The 14,556-nt window shown below is 44.6% G+C and overlaps 1 protein-coding gene and 1 long non-coding RNA gene across 4 annotated transcripts in view; one reads left to right on the plus strand and one right to left on the minus strand.

The window, feature by feature from the left end:
* The window catches only part of UBE2E2 (ubiquitin conjugating enzyme E2 E2), a 382,154-nt gene that overhangs the window by 115,823 nt on the left and 251,775 nt on the right, over positions 1-14,556 (plus strand). The gene's annotated exons all lie outside the window — the stretch shown is intronic.
* LOC129642925 (uncharacterized) lies at positions 3,475-7,091 on the minus strand. Its single transcript, XR_008709932.1, has 3 exons — positions 7,012-7,091; positions 6,632-6,724; positions 3,475-3,585 (listed from the first exon to the last, which is right to left on the minus strand). It is a non-coding gene; the product is annotated as an uncharacterized LOC129642925 (long non-coding RNA).

Consider the following 14,556-nt stretch of genomic DNA (forward strand, 5'->3'; position numbering starts at 1 on the left):
AAGTTGGCAGGCTGGCCGATAAAAAAAGGACTATAATGTTGGGAATAATTTTTTTTAAGAAACTTTTACAAGGTCAGATCTTTATATTTTGATGTGTAATAACAACATATGCTGATGAAAGTGTGTGGATTAAATCACAAACCAGTTAAATTCTGTTTGTTTGGAGGGTACAGATATCACCTGAAATAACAGATCGGTAAATGTTTCTCAGGGATCAAAAATATGAGAGAATGGATTGCTGAATGGAGAAGCTGTTAGACATTAAGGAATGATGCAGTTTTCTGAAATAGTGTTAGTATTTGCCCTGACGTTGATCAAAACAAAACTTAACCCTGCCTGTGAAAGTGCGGATAGGCTCTGCTAAAGATCGCGTCTGATTTCTGAAGCAGTTTCCTCCGTGTCAGCTGTGAGGTACCCGTCACATGAAGTGGCAGGGCAGGATTACAGAGCGAGCCCTGGAATCCAGCCAGTTTATCATCCTTGAAGCTCTGTGGAATGCTGTTAGCACGATTGGAAATAGATGGCAGAAGGCTGTCCAAACAGCTGCTGCACGGGGATCTAAGCTGGGGGATCACAGCCCAGGCTGACGGAAGAAGTGCCTGAGGGCACGCCGAGCCCGGCACCAGAGGGCCAGACGGCTCAGGGCGGCCTGAACGGTCGTCTCTGGGAACGCAGTACTCAGAAGCGAAGGGGCTTCTTTACACCAAAGCCACTGACGACAGCGTGGATCTAAAGCGATCACTTGCAAACGGGGCAGAATACGTGAATAATAGCTGCAGTTCAACTCAAAGGACAGTTTAATACAGGCATCATGAAAAGGATTAATTAAATACTTCCTTTAAAGCAGTTTAGAAGCCGTTAAAATTATCTTTCATTATCAAGGTAGCAGCAACCTTAACTACTTATCAAAGACAGAATTTTAAATTATGTTGGTTTGGGTAAAAAAATAATAACAAATGCCCAAATGTAGTTTTCTCGAGTAGAAATGACCCTCCTTCCTGCAGGATAAGACATCATTCTGCACATGTTCAGTGCTTAGATAAATTGTGGAGTCAATTTATTCATAGTTTTCTATGGCATGAAGCCAAAATCTTTTTCATTAGAAATATTGTATTTTATTGATAGAGACATGGGCTGTTTGCCTGTCCATGTGCCTTTGAGTAAGTCATATTGGTATAATAATATAGAATAATTTAGTTTAAAAGTCTGTAGCATAAGAGTGTCACATCACACTTGAAGAAATGAGAAAAAAACTGAGCCAGATAATGATCCAGAGGAAAGTATATTTTCAGATATAGCCAGCCCCCTATCTTAAAGCAAGTTATATCCCTAAGTTTCCTCAAAATAAATAACAGAAACTTAGAATGACTTTTCCAAAGCATAATAAAAAGCAGATAGGTTCACAGACTGGCTCACAGGTGCCAATTTAACACATAAAGTACCTAAAATATACATTTACATTTAAAAACTAAGATAACCACTGTGAAAGTGTACATGCGTGCTCAGGTGTATCCAGCTCTTTTCTACCCCATGGATTGCAGCCCGCCAGGCTCCTCTGTCCATGGGATATTCCAGGCAAGAATATTGGAGTGGGTTGCCATTTCCTGTTCCAGGAGATCTTGCCAATTCAGGGATCAAACCCATGTCACCAGTTGCTGTTGTTCAGCCACTCAGTCATGTCCGACTCTTTGCGATCCCAGGGACTGCAGTGTGCCAGGCTTCCCTGTCCTTCACTGTCTCCCAGAGTTTGCTCAGACTCATGTCCATCGAGTTGGTGATGCCATCCAACCATCTCATCCTCTGTCCCCCTTCTCCTCCTGCCCTCAATCTTTCCCAGCATCAGGGTCATTTCCAGTGAGTCAGCCCTTTGCATCAGGTGGCCAAAGTATTGGAGTTTCAGCTTCAGCATCAATCATTCAAATGAATATTCAAGCTTGATTTCCTCCCTGCCCACCAGAGCAAAAACCCAGTTTTACCCACAGCCAGTCCGTTCTTTTAGGAAGCTTGCACAAGCTTCTTAGCCTAATCCATCAGATGGTAAACAGAATAAAAACCACAGTCACAGAAAACTAACCAAAATGATGACACAGATCACAGCCTTGTGTAACCTAATGAAACCATGAGCCATGCCATGTGGGGTCACCCACGACGGATGGGTCATGGTGGAGACTTCTGACAAAACGCTGTCCACTGGAGAAGGGGATGGCAAACCACTTCAGCATTCTTGCCTTGAGAACCCCATGAACAGCATGAAAAGGCATGTCTCCAGAGTCTCCTGCATTGGCAGGCGATTCTTTACCACTGAGCCACTGGGGCACTCCAACCACTGAGAATACATACCATTAATTAAGCAAAATGGAAGAAATTGAAGAAATAAGGTGATAAAATAGTCAAGTATTAAATGATCCCTTTGCAGAAAAGCTGTTTAAAAGAAGGTGATTCTAAAACAGTAGCTTGTAAAAATGAACAGAGGGTACAGATAATGCCTGCCGCTAGAATCACAGGATGACGTGATCCAGCAGTGAGGAAAAGGCTAGTTCCCATTAAAGCAGATACGGAGTTGTTTGAACATTTTGGACTCTATTTTGAAATTTGTATTGGAGAAGGGCAGGTGTTTTATTAAAAGTCAGGATTAAGGGGAAACTAGAAGCCTTGATTTCTTCCTCTGCTTTTCCCTTAAAAGCTAGTTGACCTCTTTCTCATTCTATATATTGATGCTCGTTGGTGATTTCAGCTACTTCTAGTGTTTAATCATCATCTATTTGCAGGACTTCCAAATCTATACTCCTAATATGGCTTTTCTCATATATTTGCTAGTGTGTATGTTCAACTATCTACTGAATATTTCCACACAGATGTTCCCCTGATACTTTAAATTCACTGTGTCCAAACCCCAAAATGTTACTGTACATAAAACTCTTCAACTGCTCTTTTTGGCCTTCAGATAAAGCATATGAAGTCTTTAACTTGAATTGCATACCTTTATGGTTTACACATGTCTATCCTAGTTACCTCTTACCTCCTGGCACAATGAAGGGCTGACCTTCTAGCAAGTTAGTGGGGAAAAAAAAAAAAAAGCACATGCCACGTCTTCTCTTGTCTGGCCCTTCGCACATGCTTTTAAAAGTGTAAAGAAACTGTAGAAAAACACAATAAACGTATAACAGCTGTTTGTTTTGAAGTGTAAATTTCCTTGTGTTTGTAATCCTAAATGCTACTCAAGCCATGGATTTTAATTACGTGCGTTCGAGGAAACCCATGTTGACCTGAAACACACTGCCTGCCAGATATTTCCCCAGCAAAGAAGAGCTCATATGATTAGCAGAGAATTGCAGCTCGCAGTCCACAACCATAGCGAGCCACCAGCCACCTGCAAAGTCCCCGACTGCGGAAAGAAAATGCTCTGACAGAGGGAAAGACGGTTGCGAGGGCTGTAATAAAGAGAGCCCAGGGCTTTTATTGGCTGAGTCCTTGCCTGGAAAGAAGAGCAGCTTTCTCCTTCCTGCCGGCTCTGCCGTCTTCACAGGCTGTGATTCACTGTGCTCACAGCAAAGGCAGGCACGTAGCTCTCTACAGTAGGAGTACCTGCAACATAATTTAAATTATGTTATCGTGTCAAACATTTCGTAAGCTGTAGATAATAAAGTTGTTAATCCCGGAGAATTATCAATAAGTATAAAATCTCTGAAGACATAGCCACTGTTTTAAAAAATGGGTTATTGTACCTCCTACACTGTTTGTGGGGATGTAAACTGATGCAGCCACTATGGAAGACATTCTGGAAGTCCCCCCAAAACTAACGGTAGAGGCCTTCTGGTCTGACAGTACTCGTAGTTCAAAAAGATTCATGCGCCCCCTGTCCACAGCAGCACTGTTTACAACAGCCAGGACGCGCGGCAACCGAAGTGTCCACTGACAGAGGAGTGGATAAAGAAGATGTGGGTGTGTGTACATACACACGTGTGTGTGCACGTATATACACGTGTGTGCATACACACGTGTACGTGTGTGTACATATACATGTGTGTGCATATATGCGCGCACACACACACACAGTGAAATACTACTCAGCCATGAAAAGAATGAAATCATGCTCTTTGCAGCAACATGTGTGGACCTAGAGATGATCATACTGAGTGAAGTAAGACAGAGAAAGACATGGAACATGATACCATTTATATGCAGAATCTGAAATGACACAGATGAAGCTGTCTATAAATAGAGACAGACTCACAGAGAGAGAGAGCAGACTTTGGTTGCCAGAGGCCGCGGGGGTGGGGGATGGAGCGGAAGCCCTGGATTAGCAGATGCCGACTGTTACCCAGAGAAAGGACGAAAGTGAGGCCCTGCCCAGTTAGGCCTGGAGTGGGAGTGAGGAGGAGGACCGGGCCGTGCGGGGCCCTGTGGCTGGCAGCCGCCCGCCACCCTCCCGCTCAGCCTGCGTCTTCCCTCAGTCTCCAGGTCACAGTGGCCTGAGACACTGGGAGACTGGTTCTAACATTGTTAATATAACAGGGTACCGAAGAAAGCGCCTTTATTTCCATCTAAAAGTCAGTCACTTACCTGAAACAGGACTTGATGAATCGAGCTCCCAAAAAGAATAAATTGGCTGTGAACTGAATTCTCATTGGAAGAAAAAAGTACCAACAGGCATTTCTAAGTGATACTTGTAAGGTGTTGTGTTTTGTAAGTAATCTGTCCCTTCCTGAACTGATCCTCCGTAATTCAGAAGGGCAAGAGCTGCTCTGCTACCAACCTTCCAGCCACAGGATCCTGGCAAGACAGTCCTGAGGAGCCGTGCAGAGCTTGGAAGGAGTGACTGACACAGACACACGCCCACACCCACCACCAGCGTCACCACCTTTCAGATTTTTTTAAAAAATAAACTCAATCCTGGGCTTGCAAAAGTCCCCTTAACCTATTTTCTCTGAGACACTGGGCGTGAACTGATGGCTTATGATCACTTGCCATTTTCTGTTCGTGGACAGGAGGGTTTATAGATTTACTGAGGTATTGGATAGCTTTTCTCATTTCGCTAATGGGACATTTCTTTTCACGTTTACCTAGAAAGAAACGATATCTGATCATCTGATTTGAGCCCCGTGCTAGTCTGCATTGTAACCTAACCATGAACCTCTGAAACTAACACTGCTAATACCATCTTCAGACTGCTTTAAATGTGGGAAAATAAGAGAGATCAACAGGGAGATTATCTAAGTCTTCCTTAGAAAAGAAGAATGAAATAAAGTTCGCTTGCAGTGAGGAGGGCAGGGAGCACAGGCGCCTTCACAGACGCCGTCAGAGCGGCACAAGTGCTGTGTGGGCCTTCAGACGGGTCACAGGGCCGCTTCCTGACAGTGGAGGCGCAGTTGAGTTCAAGCAGGTCCCAACTGCTACACTAGTTATGTATCACAGCTTGCTCTATCCAGCTAATTTTTTAGAGCCTGGAATTCACTTAGCAATTTAAGTATTTTGTATACTGTTCTTAAAGTCCTATGATTGTTCATTAAAAAAAAAAAAGTAAGCCGCAGTATACCTGAAATACGGAACATCGTTAGCAATCCAATTCTGAATCAAGGGAAAGAGTACTCACAGGTGTAATTAAAACAAAGCAAGCAAACACCCATATGTCCATGTCAGTATGCCGAGGTCCCCTTAGATCCCCGTTACTGGCGGCGGACGTCTGAGCACTTCAGCGCAAGTGTGCACACGAGCCTGGAAGCCGAGGCCTGGGACGGTGCTCAGGAGGACTCCCGATGTGAAGGCACCGGGTGGGGGGTCCTCACCGAGCCCCTCGCTGTTCTGCCATCAGCAGGGTCCCGGCTCCGGGTCTCCCGCTGGGGTTTGGGGTGGACCTGGGACGTGGGCGCTGTGCCCGCAGCCGGCACACAGGGCAGAAGGGGGGTTCAGGAGCCCCGATGGGTCCCAAAGGGAGGCCCGCGGCCCTCTGCCTGCAGCGACCACGGTGACTCGGCCAGCAGAGCCTGCTCACAGAAATCTTAACAAGAGGACGTTTTGGTGGGATTTTTTATTCCCGGTAGAGAAGTTTCGTAGTGTTAACAGTTTCTTTTTTTTCATGGTACACCAGTTCTCTTAATATTTCTCCCCTTGAATTCAAGGTAGAGTAGCAGCTTTAGCCCTGCTCTGGTCTCGCTGTCCCCTCGCCCTGCAGACCCGCCGCACAGGCTGGCTCGGAGCTTGTCTGGCAGACCATAGTCCCTTCTGCCCCTGAGCTCTGCACGCTTTCCTTGTGGTCCCAACTCGCCCTCACCCCTTGCAGATTTTCAGCTGAGATGCCTCCTCCTCAGCAGGTGTGTTTAACTGTCTGCTGGCTGTCTCTCCCTTAGCTGAGTCTCTCAGGAGGGTAGGAACCATGCCATTGTGTTTCGTCTCTGTACCCAGAGTTTAGCGCTGTGCCTGAGATAATGAGAACTCCATGAGTACCCAGTCCTGGAGGATCAAGTGGGAATCTCTGTGGAACATTTCTTCAGGGGTGACGAGCTGCTTTATAACTGACACTTTAAAATCACCGATGCTTTACTAACTCCCCAGGCAGATGCCCAGTCTCATGACGAAACAGTATCAAAATACTTTCGAAAGGAGCCTCTCTCCCCAAAATACAAATACTTACATTGCAGCACTGTTACTGAAGAAGCACTTGTGTGTGTGAGAGGCACGGAGACCACAACACGGAGTTTGCACAGACGTTAGCAAACCACTGCTCCTGGAGGTGTAGGAGGGGGAGTCAGAGATTTGTCAAGCAGGATTAGCGTTGATACTGTTCTGTTAAGTAAATTTTAGGTCCGTCAAACAAATAATATTTTAAGTTACAATATCAGTTATCCACTTTTGTTCATTAGTTCAGTTTCCAGAGCTTCAGCCAAGTTGTGTAACTTCTGTACTTTTTCTCCTAGCCCTATACTAATTCTCTTGCAGGCTTTTAAAATCAACACACTTTTTAAATTTAAGTAAATACACTTATTACCCATTAATAAAAAATTTGAGAGCTACCTGCAAGCCTTTTGCTGCCGACAGCTGACCTAGTCTGAAAGACATGAGCTTGATCTGCTGGTCACTGCAGAGAAGGGGTTTGGTTACATAGCACACGTGCTATGAAGGTTGCGAAGGACGGACACCTCATATTCAGCTCTAGTGTCCATGATTGTAGGAGTAATCAGTACCACAGTGGCATTTTTCAGGTGCAGCACACACAGCTTTGAAACCTTAAAAATAATTCAAAAGCATTTTCAGTGAAATTTCTATATAGAGTAGTGAAAGTAAAGTGTGTATGATCTTAAGGTAAACTGTGGTGTTCTTTTACTCCTCGTTTGCGGTTAGCTTTGAGTATATTCTGCTTACTGGCTGACTTTCCTTTTTAGACAGGTGAATAAACATCATGGGTTTGAGCTCACTTTGTGTTCTTATTTTAAGAAACTTGTGTGGTTTCCTGTTCTGCTTTTAAATACCTCTCAGCTGTAGCCATAAATCTCACATTATAGCAGATTAAGAAAATACCATTGGAGGAATGGCCAACTTTAAGACGCCAGGCGTGGCTGTCCGGCATTGGCAAGGGCCGTGCGTGTCCTCCCTAGCAGAGTGCAGCCATACGTCCAGTTGCTTCTAGGGATAAAAATGCGATTAATTACAGGTCTTCATTTGCTACAGGCATACATATAAGAGGTGTGTAAACGCTGTTGAAAACTTGATATTTCAAATATTATTAAGATTTTTAAAATAACATGTAATTAAGCTAGTGGCTAAGTGGGTGAAGAATCCACCTGCAGTGCAGAAGATGTGGGTTCAATCCCTGGGTCAGGAAGTTCCCTGAGCAGGAAATGGCAACCCACTCCAGTATTCTTGCCTGGAAAATCCCATGGACAGAGGAGCCTCGCAGGCTACACTCCATGGGGTCGCAGAGTCAGACATGACTTGGCTACTAACCAACAAACATACCAGGTGCTACACTAAGCACTTTATCTGTTATTTCATTTAATTGTCTCAAAACCTGAAGGGAGATAAGGAACTGAGGCTTGAAAAGTGTAAAGTAGCTTGCTAGAGGCCACCTGGCTAGTGAGGTGCGCAGGTGAAATTTCACACACAACTGTTGGATCCCAGAGCCTGAGCTCCATACACTTTCCATTTCAGATTCTAAGACCGTCTTTCAAACAGGCCCTCCCAGTATTCTGTGCAGTATCGTAGAATAGGATCCAGCAGATAAACGGGCCACGGACTGATCTAGCAGATGTGGAAATCATCCTCCTGGTTTCTCTCACATCCAGGGTTTTGCACATCTTCAAACTCTGGTCTCCTAAAGGTGGAAATAATATTGATCTCACTGTGAAAATAATCAGGCAGCAGTACCATAAACTGCCATTAATGATTGCCTAGATTTATTACAGCAAGCAAAACCACAGGGTAGATTGTTTAGACACAGACTGAAGTGTACATACTCGGCTGCTCCTGCTTCAGTGTGCTTGCTGAAGGAAGCGATCTCATCATTCCAGGTGTGTGGGTCCCCAGGTTCGCCGATGAGAACAGCACAGATCCCATCATGGTCAGGGGTTTGGTTCCCTGGGAGCTTGTCAGCTGTCCACCCTCAGAGACAGAAGGTGGGCTCAGTGCCAGCCAGCTACGTGGTATGTTTGGGTGAATCTAGTGATCGGAGAGAAGCATGGCTAACACCCAGGTCTCGAGGAAATGCTTGAGACTGAAGCTAGTAAGCATACACATGAAACGTCTAAAGTAAATTACATGCAGGAAATGCCTGCAAAAGCAGCACATCTGGCTTGTGATTTGAAAGACAAGTATCTCAGTGCACATTGTTAAGTAGCGGCCCACCTGAAATCTATTCAGTGGAAGAAATCTACAGATGTCGTGTTACAGCCGAGGGCATGCACCACGCATACAGGTATTAATAGTTGGCATATGTTCCTTTATATGTTTTAATCACAGTACTTTTGGATTATGTACTCCTTATTATATGATGTATTACTAAACAGTGTATTACTGATATTGTTTTATGAAACCTGCATGTACTCATGGGCTGTTTATGGAATCCTTAGTAAGAGTACTTTGACTCTGTGCAATCTTTGCCTTTTACACTAACTCTAGCATCAGCCTACACGTTAGCTTTGACTCTAGAGCACAGAAATAAGGAGATTGATCTGGTAGTAACAGCTATCATAAGAAGTGGCGTTTCATGGATCTGGACATGTTACAGTTTAAAAAAATTTGAAGTGTGTTTGCAAATATCCAAGAGCAAAGATGTCCTAATTATACGTAGCTGGTCATGGTTCTTCATACAGAAACATGCAGAGAAAAGGGAAAGATACTTAATATTACTAATAATGGCATGAGAAGCACTCACTAAACTCCCATCTGAAGTGCACTTTGCCCGCTAGAGTCCCTGCAGCAGAGAGGAGGCCTCCTGTCTGCATGTACGATCGCTCCCTATTGCTCACGCAGTCGTCGTTGTCTGACGTGTGTGTGCTGCCGCCCACGCCCTCTTACCAGGTTATGAATGAATTACAGATCAGGTGTTTTTCACCTTGTAGCCACTGTAGTGCCTGAACCGAGGGTGCCAGCATCTCAAAGCCATCAGGTGAATGTTTCTGTTTCTTGGATTAGGTAGCATTCTTGTGGCAAATTAAAAAGTGATTTACTAGTTTGTAAATCAGTCTCTTGTGAGTTTGGAAAACACAGATTAAGTTCTCAGAGTTGATTCCCTTGGGTGAACTGGCAAAATCAGACTTCAGTGGAATGCACATGTGTCAGAAAGGGACGGGGGCAGAGCTCTCACGCATTCCTGCGCGTGAAAGGCCTGGTTGCTTCTCCAGTGTGTATCCCTGGGGTTTCATGGTCAGCCAGCCTCTTCCTGTGCTGCGTCACATCTTGTGATGTCCAAGTCGGAGTAAGAGTGTAGATTTCTTTTTATTCTTTTTCTTTTTGTCTTCTATTATTATAGAAAAACATAACTCTCCACTTCTTAAATGGATTTTAATGTATATAAGCATAGTAAAGGAAGAAAATCTCTTTATATAATCTAGAGATTTAAACAGTCAGACTGACAAATGAACAAAAGTGGTAATTTTATTAGCAATCCATACAGGCAAGAGGCAGCAGTTTCTGTCTTGAAAGTCCCAGCAAATCTGATCTGTATACTGTGAGTGCAGTTCACAGGATGGTTTTTTAAGTCGCAAGACAATGGGTTTTACTCTGAAGCTACATCCTGAAAGGAGAAAAATGAACTTAAAGCCAGTATTAACAGGTGATAATTAAATTACGGGTTATGCATGCTTAATGTCATAGACGAAGGCAAGATGGGACACCTGGAGGCCTTTAGCTGTAATAACTGGAGTCAGTGTCCGAAGTAGGATTTTACGGGGGCTTCCCAGGAGGCGCTAGTGGTAGAGAGCACACTTGCCAATGCAGGAGACGTAAGATACACGGGTTCCATCCCTGGGTGATAAGATCCCCTGGAGGAGGGCATGACAGCCTGCTCCAGTACTCTTGCCTGGGAAATCACACGGGCAGAGGAGCCCGGTGGGCTGCTGTCCATGGGGTCGCAAAGACTGAGACACGACTGAAGCGACTTAGCACGCATGCACCGTAGCACGGTAACGATGTCAGTTAGTAGCAACTCAGAAAGCAAACTGTTTTCTTACTAAAGCATGTTTTGCTAATTCAGATTCATACCTATACCTTTAAATGTATAGAATAATTTATAGCCAGTAATCTATCTTTTTAAAAAGATAAATAAAAAGAATATAAAACATTTGTCAGATTTTAAACTCAATAAGTTTGAAAGACCCATGATTGGTTACCTTCGTATTCTAAAGAACTGGGTACAAGAAAAATTAAACCATTTAATTTTATTATTAAAGATGAAAAATCCCCAGTTGAAATGTTTATTCTGTTACAAAGACTTTATGCCATGTAAGTCTGACTTAATGTTTGCAGTACTAGATGGTTGTTCCACGTTAATGATGTAGCAGTACTATAGGCTTCATGTAGGAATGTATCACAGTACTAACAGTCCTCTTTGCAAAAACTTTTTTGTTTTGTTTTATAGAACATTTAGTGAACATCCGCATTTACAGTGCTCTAAAACATAGTTATCACATTAACTTTGAAATACTTCATGTTCCTTACTTGTATTTTGGGCTTTTGTTAAATAATCCCAGCCTCTCCTAAGAGGTTCATACTGTTATGACTAGAGTGAGCATATTATTTATCAGCCAAACTTTTGGGAAGTGAGAGGGAACACTTACTCAAAATAAATCTGCCGGGACAGCCTGTACACCAGGAGGTGTGTCGCCCACTGTGATGGTAGACCGTTACCCATTAGGGTACAGCACCTGCACCGTCGCGCACCTGACCATCAAAGCAGCGCATCTGTGGCCAAAGGCTTTCGGAGTCCCTGTGTGGGAGAACTGGGCCGCGCTGCTGTGAGGTCTGGGTCTTCCTCGCCTCCAGGTCTCTCCAGGACTTGCTCTTGTTGTCATTTTCACCAGGACGCATCCAGCATCTTGTCCCAGCACGTGAGGATGAACTGGGTGGAACCTCGGGCCCCAGACGAGGAGAGTCGTGTGCTGGAGTTGTGTAAAGCCGTGGTGGGAATGAAGGGGCTTGGGGACCGTACAGGGAGGCCGGGCTCTCCTTCCTGGTTAAACTCCACGGGAGCGTCTCTCACGGGATGGCCAGAATTTGAAACACCGGTTTGGTGTTTTACTCAGTATCCACGGAGAGAAAGACAGAGACCATTAATGAGATACAACTGATAAGGGATTCATAATCCAACACATATACACAGCTCATACAACTCAGTATCAGGACAACAAACCACCTGTTTAAAAAATGGGCAGAAGAACTCAACAGACATCTTTCCAAAGAGGAACTGCAGATCGTCAGCAGCACAACACCCTTAATCATGTGGCAAATGCAAATCAGAGCCACAGTGAGATACCACTTCACAGCTGCCAGAACAACTGTTACCACAAAGAACACAAATGTTGATAAGATTGTGTCGAAAAAGAAATTCTTGTGCACTGTTGATGGGATATAAATTGGTGCAGAAACAGGATTGCAGATTTCTCAAAACACTAAAAATAGAAGTACCATGGCAGTGCCGAGTTGCTTCAACAGCTCTGACTCTGTGGCCCCGAGCCTGGCAGGCTCCTCAGGCATGGGATTCTCCAGGCAAGGGTACTGGAATGGGTTGCCGTTCCCTCCTCCAGGGATCTTCCCAACCCAAAGATCAAACTCGGGTCTCTTATGCCTCTGGCACTGGCAGGCAAGCTCTGTACTGCTGGCACCACCTGGGGAGCCCAGGTACCAAGGAACTCCACTGGGTACTTGGTATCCTGGACCCAGTAATTCCACTCCTGGGTACGTATCCCCCAAACACAAAACACTGAATTTAAAAAGATACATGCATTCCCAGTGTTCATAGCAGCACTATTTATAGTAACCACGATATGGATGGAAACTGTCCACTGATGGATGAATGGATAAGAATGCAGCACATGTATATAATGGAGTATCACTCATCCATAGGGAAGAACGAAGCAGTGTCGTTTGCAGCAACAAGGACGAACTTGAAGTGCATTGTGTTAAGTGAAATCAGTCAGAAAGACAAACACTATGATATCAGTTACATGTGAAATCTAAAATTACCACAAAGCAGTCAATACGACAAAAGAAACAGACTCGGCAGATAGAACAAACTAGTGGTTACCCGAGGGGAGAAGGACGAGGGGAGGGGCAGTATAGGGCCGGGGCCAAGAGGGGCAAACTGCTGCTGCTGCTGCTGAGTCATGTCAGTCGTGTCCGACTCTGTGCGACCCCATAGACGGCAGCCCACCAGGCTCCCCCGTCCCTGGGATTCTCCAGGCAAGAACACTGGAGTGCGTTGCCATTTCCTTCTCCAATGCATGAATGTAAAAAGTGAAAGTGAAGTCACTCAGCCATGTCCGTCTCTTAGCAACCCCATGGACTGTAGCCCACCAGGCTCCTCCGTCCATGGGATTTTCCAGGCAAGAGTACTGGAGTGGGGTGCTATCGCCTTCTCCAGAGGGACAAACTACTGAGTATCTAATAAGCTGTAAGCCTGCATCCCACACAGGGAGTATAACCAGCATTTTGTTGCTGTTGTTCAGTCGCTCAGTCGTGTCCAACTCTTTGCGACCCCATGGACCGCAGCACGCCAGGTCTCCCTGTCCATCACCAACTCCCAGAGTTCACTCAGACTCATGTCCATTGAGTCAGTGATGCCATCCAACCATCTCATCCTTTGTCATCCCCTTCTCCTCCCACCTTCAATCTTTACCAGCATCAGGGTCTTTTCCAATGAGTCTTCGCGTCAGGTGGCCAAAGTGTTGGAGTTTCAGCTTCAACATCAGTCCTTCCAAAGAACACCCAGGACTGATCTCCTTTAGGATGGACTGATTGGATCTCCTTGCAGTCCAAGGGACTCTCAAGAGTCTTCTCCAACACCACAGTTCAAAAGCATCAATTCTTCAGTGCTCAGCTTTCTTTATAGTCCAACTCTCAAATCCATACATGACTACTGGAAAAACCATAGCTTTGACTAGACATACCTTTGTTGGGAAAGTAATGTCTGCTTTTTAATATGCTGTCTAGATTGGTCATAACATTTCTTCCAAGGAGCAAGCGTCTTTTTATTTCATGGCTGCAGTCACCGTCTGCAGCAATTTTGGAGCCCAGAAAAATAGTCTGTCACTGTTTCCACTGTTTGCCCATCTGTTTGCCATGAAGTGATGGGACCAGATGCCATGATCTTAGTTTTCTGAATGTTAAGTTTTAAGCCAACTTTTTCACTCTCCTCTTTCACTTTCATCAAGAGGCTCTTTAGTTCTTCTTCGCTTTCTGCCCTAAGGGTGGTGTCATCTGCATATCTGAGGTTATTGATATTTTTCCCAGCAGTCTCGATTCCAGCTTGTGCTTCATCCAGCCCGGTGTTTCTCCTGATGTACTCTGCATATAGATTAAATAAGCAGGGTGACAATATACAGCCTTGACGAATTCTGTTCCTGATTTGGAACCAGTCTGTTGTTTCATGTCTGGTTCTAACTGTTGCTTCCTGACTTACATACAGATTTCTCAAGAGGCAGGTCAGGTAGTCTGGTATTCTCATCTGTTTAAGAACTTTCCAGAGTTTGTTGTGGTCCACATAGTCAAAGGCTTTGCCTTTTTTGTTGATCCAGCAGATGTTGGCAATTTGATCTCTGGTTCCTCTGACTTTTATAAAACCAGCTTGAACATCTGGAAGTTCGCAGTTCATGTATTGTTGAAGCCTGGCTTGGAGAACTTTGAGCACTACTTTGCTAGCGTGTGAGATGAGTGCAATTGTGTGGTAGTTTGAGCATTCTTTAGCATTGCCTTTCTTAGGGATTGGAATGAAAACTGACCTTTTCCAGTCCTGTGGCCACTGCTGAGTTTTCCAGATTTGCTGGCATATTGAGTGCAGCACTTTCACAGCATCATCTTTTAGGATTTGAAATAGCTCAACTGGAATTCCATCACCTCCACTAGCTT

Source organism: Bubalus kerabau, chromosome 2 (assembly GCF_029407905.1).
Source record: "Bubalus kerabau isolate K-KA32 ecotype Philippines breed swamp buffalo chromosome 2, PCC_UOA_SB_1v2, whole genome shotgun sequence".
Lineage (NCBI taxonomy): Eukaryota > Metazoa > Chordata > Mammalia > Artiodactyla > Bovidae > Bubalus > Bubalus kerabau.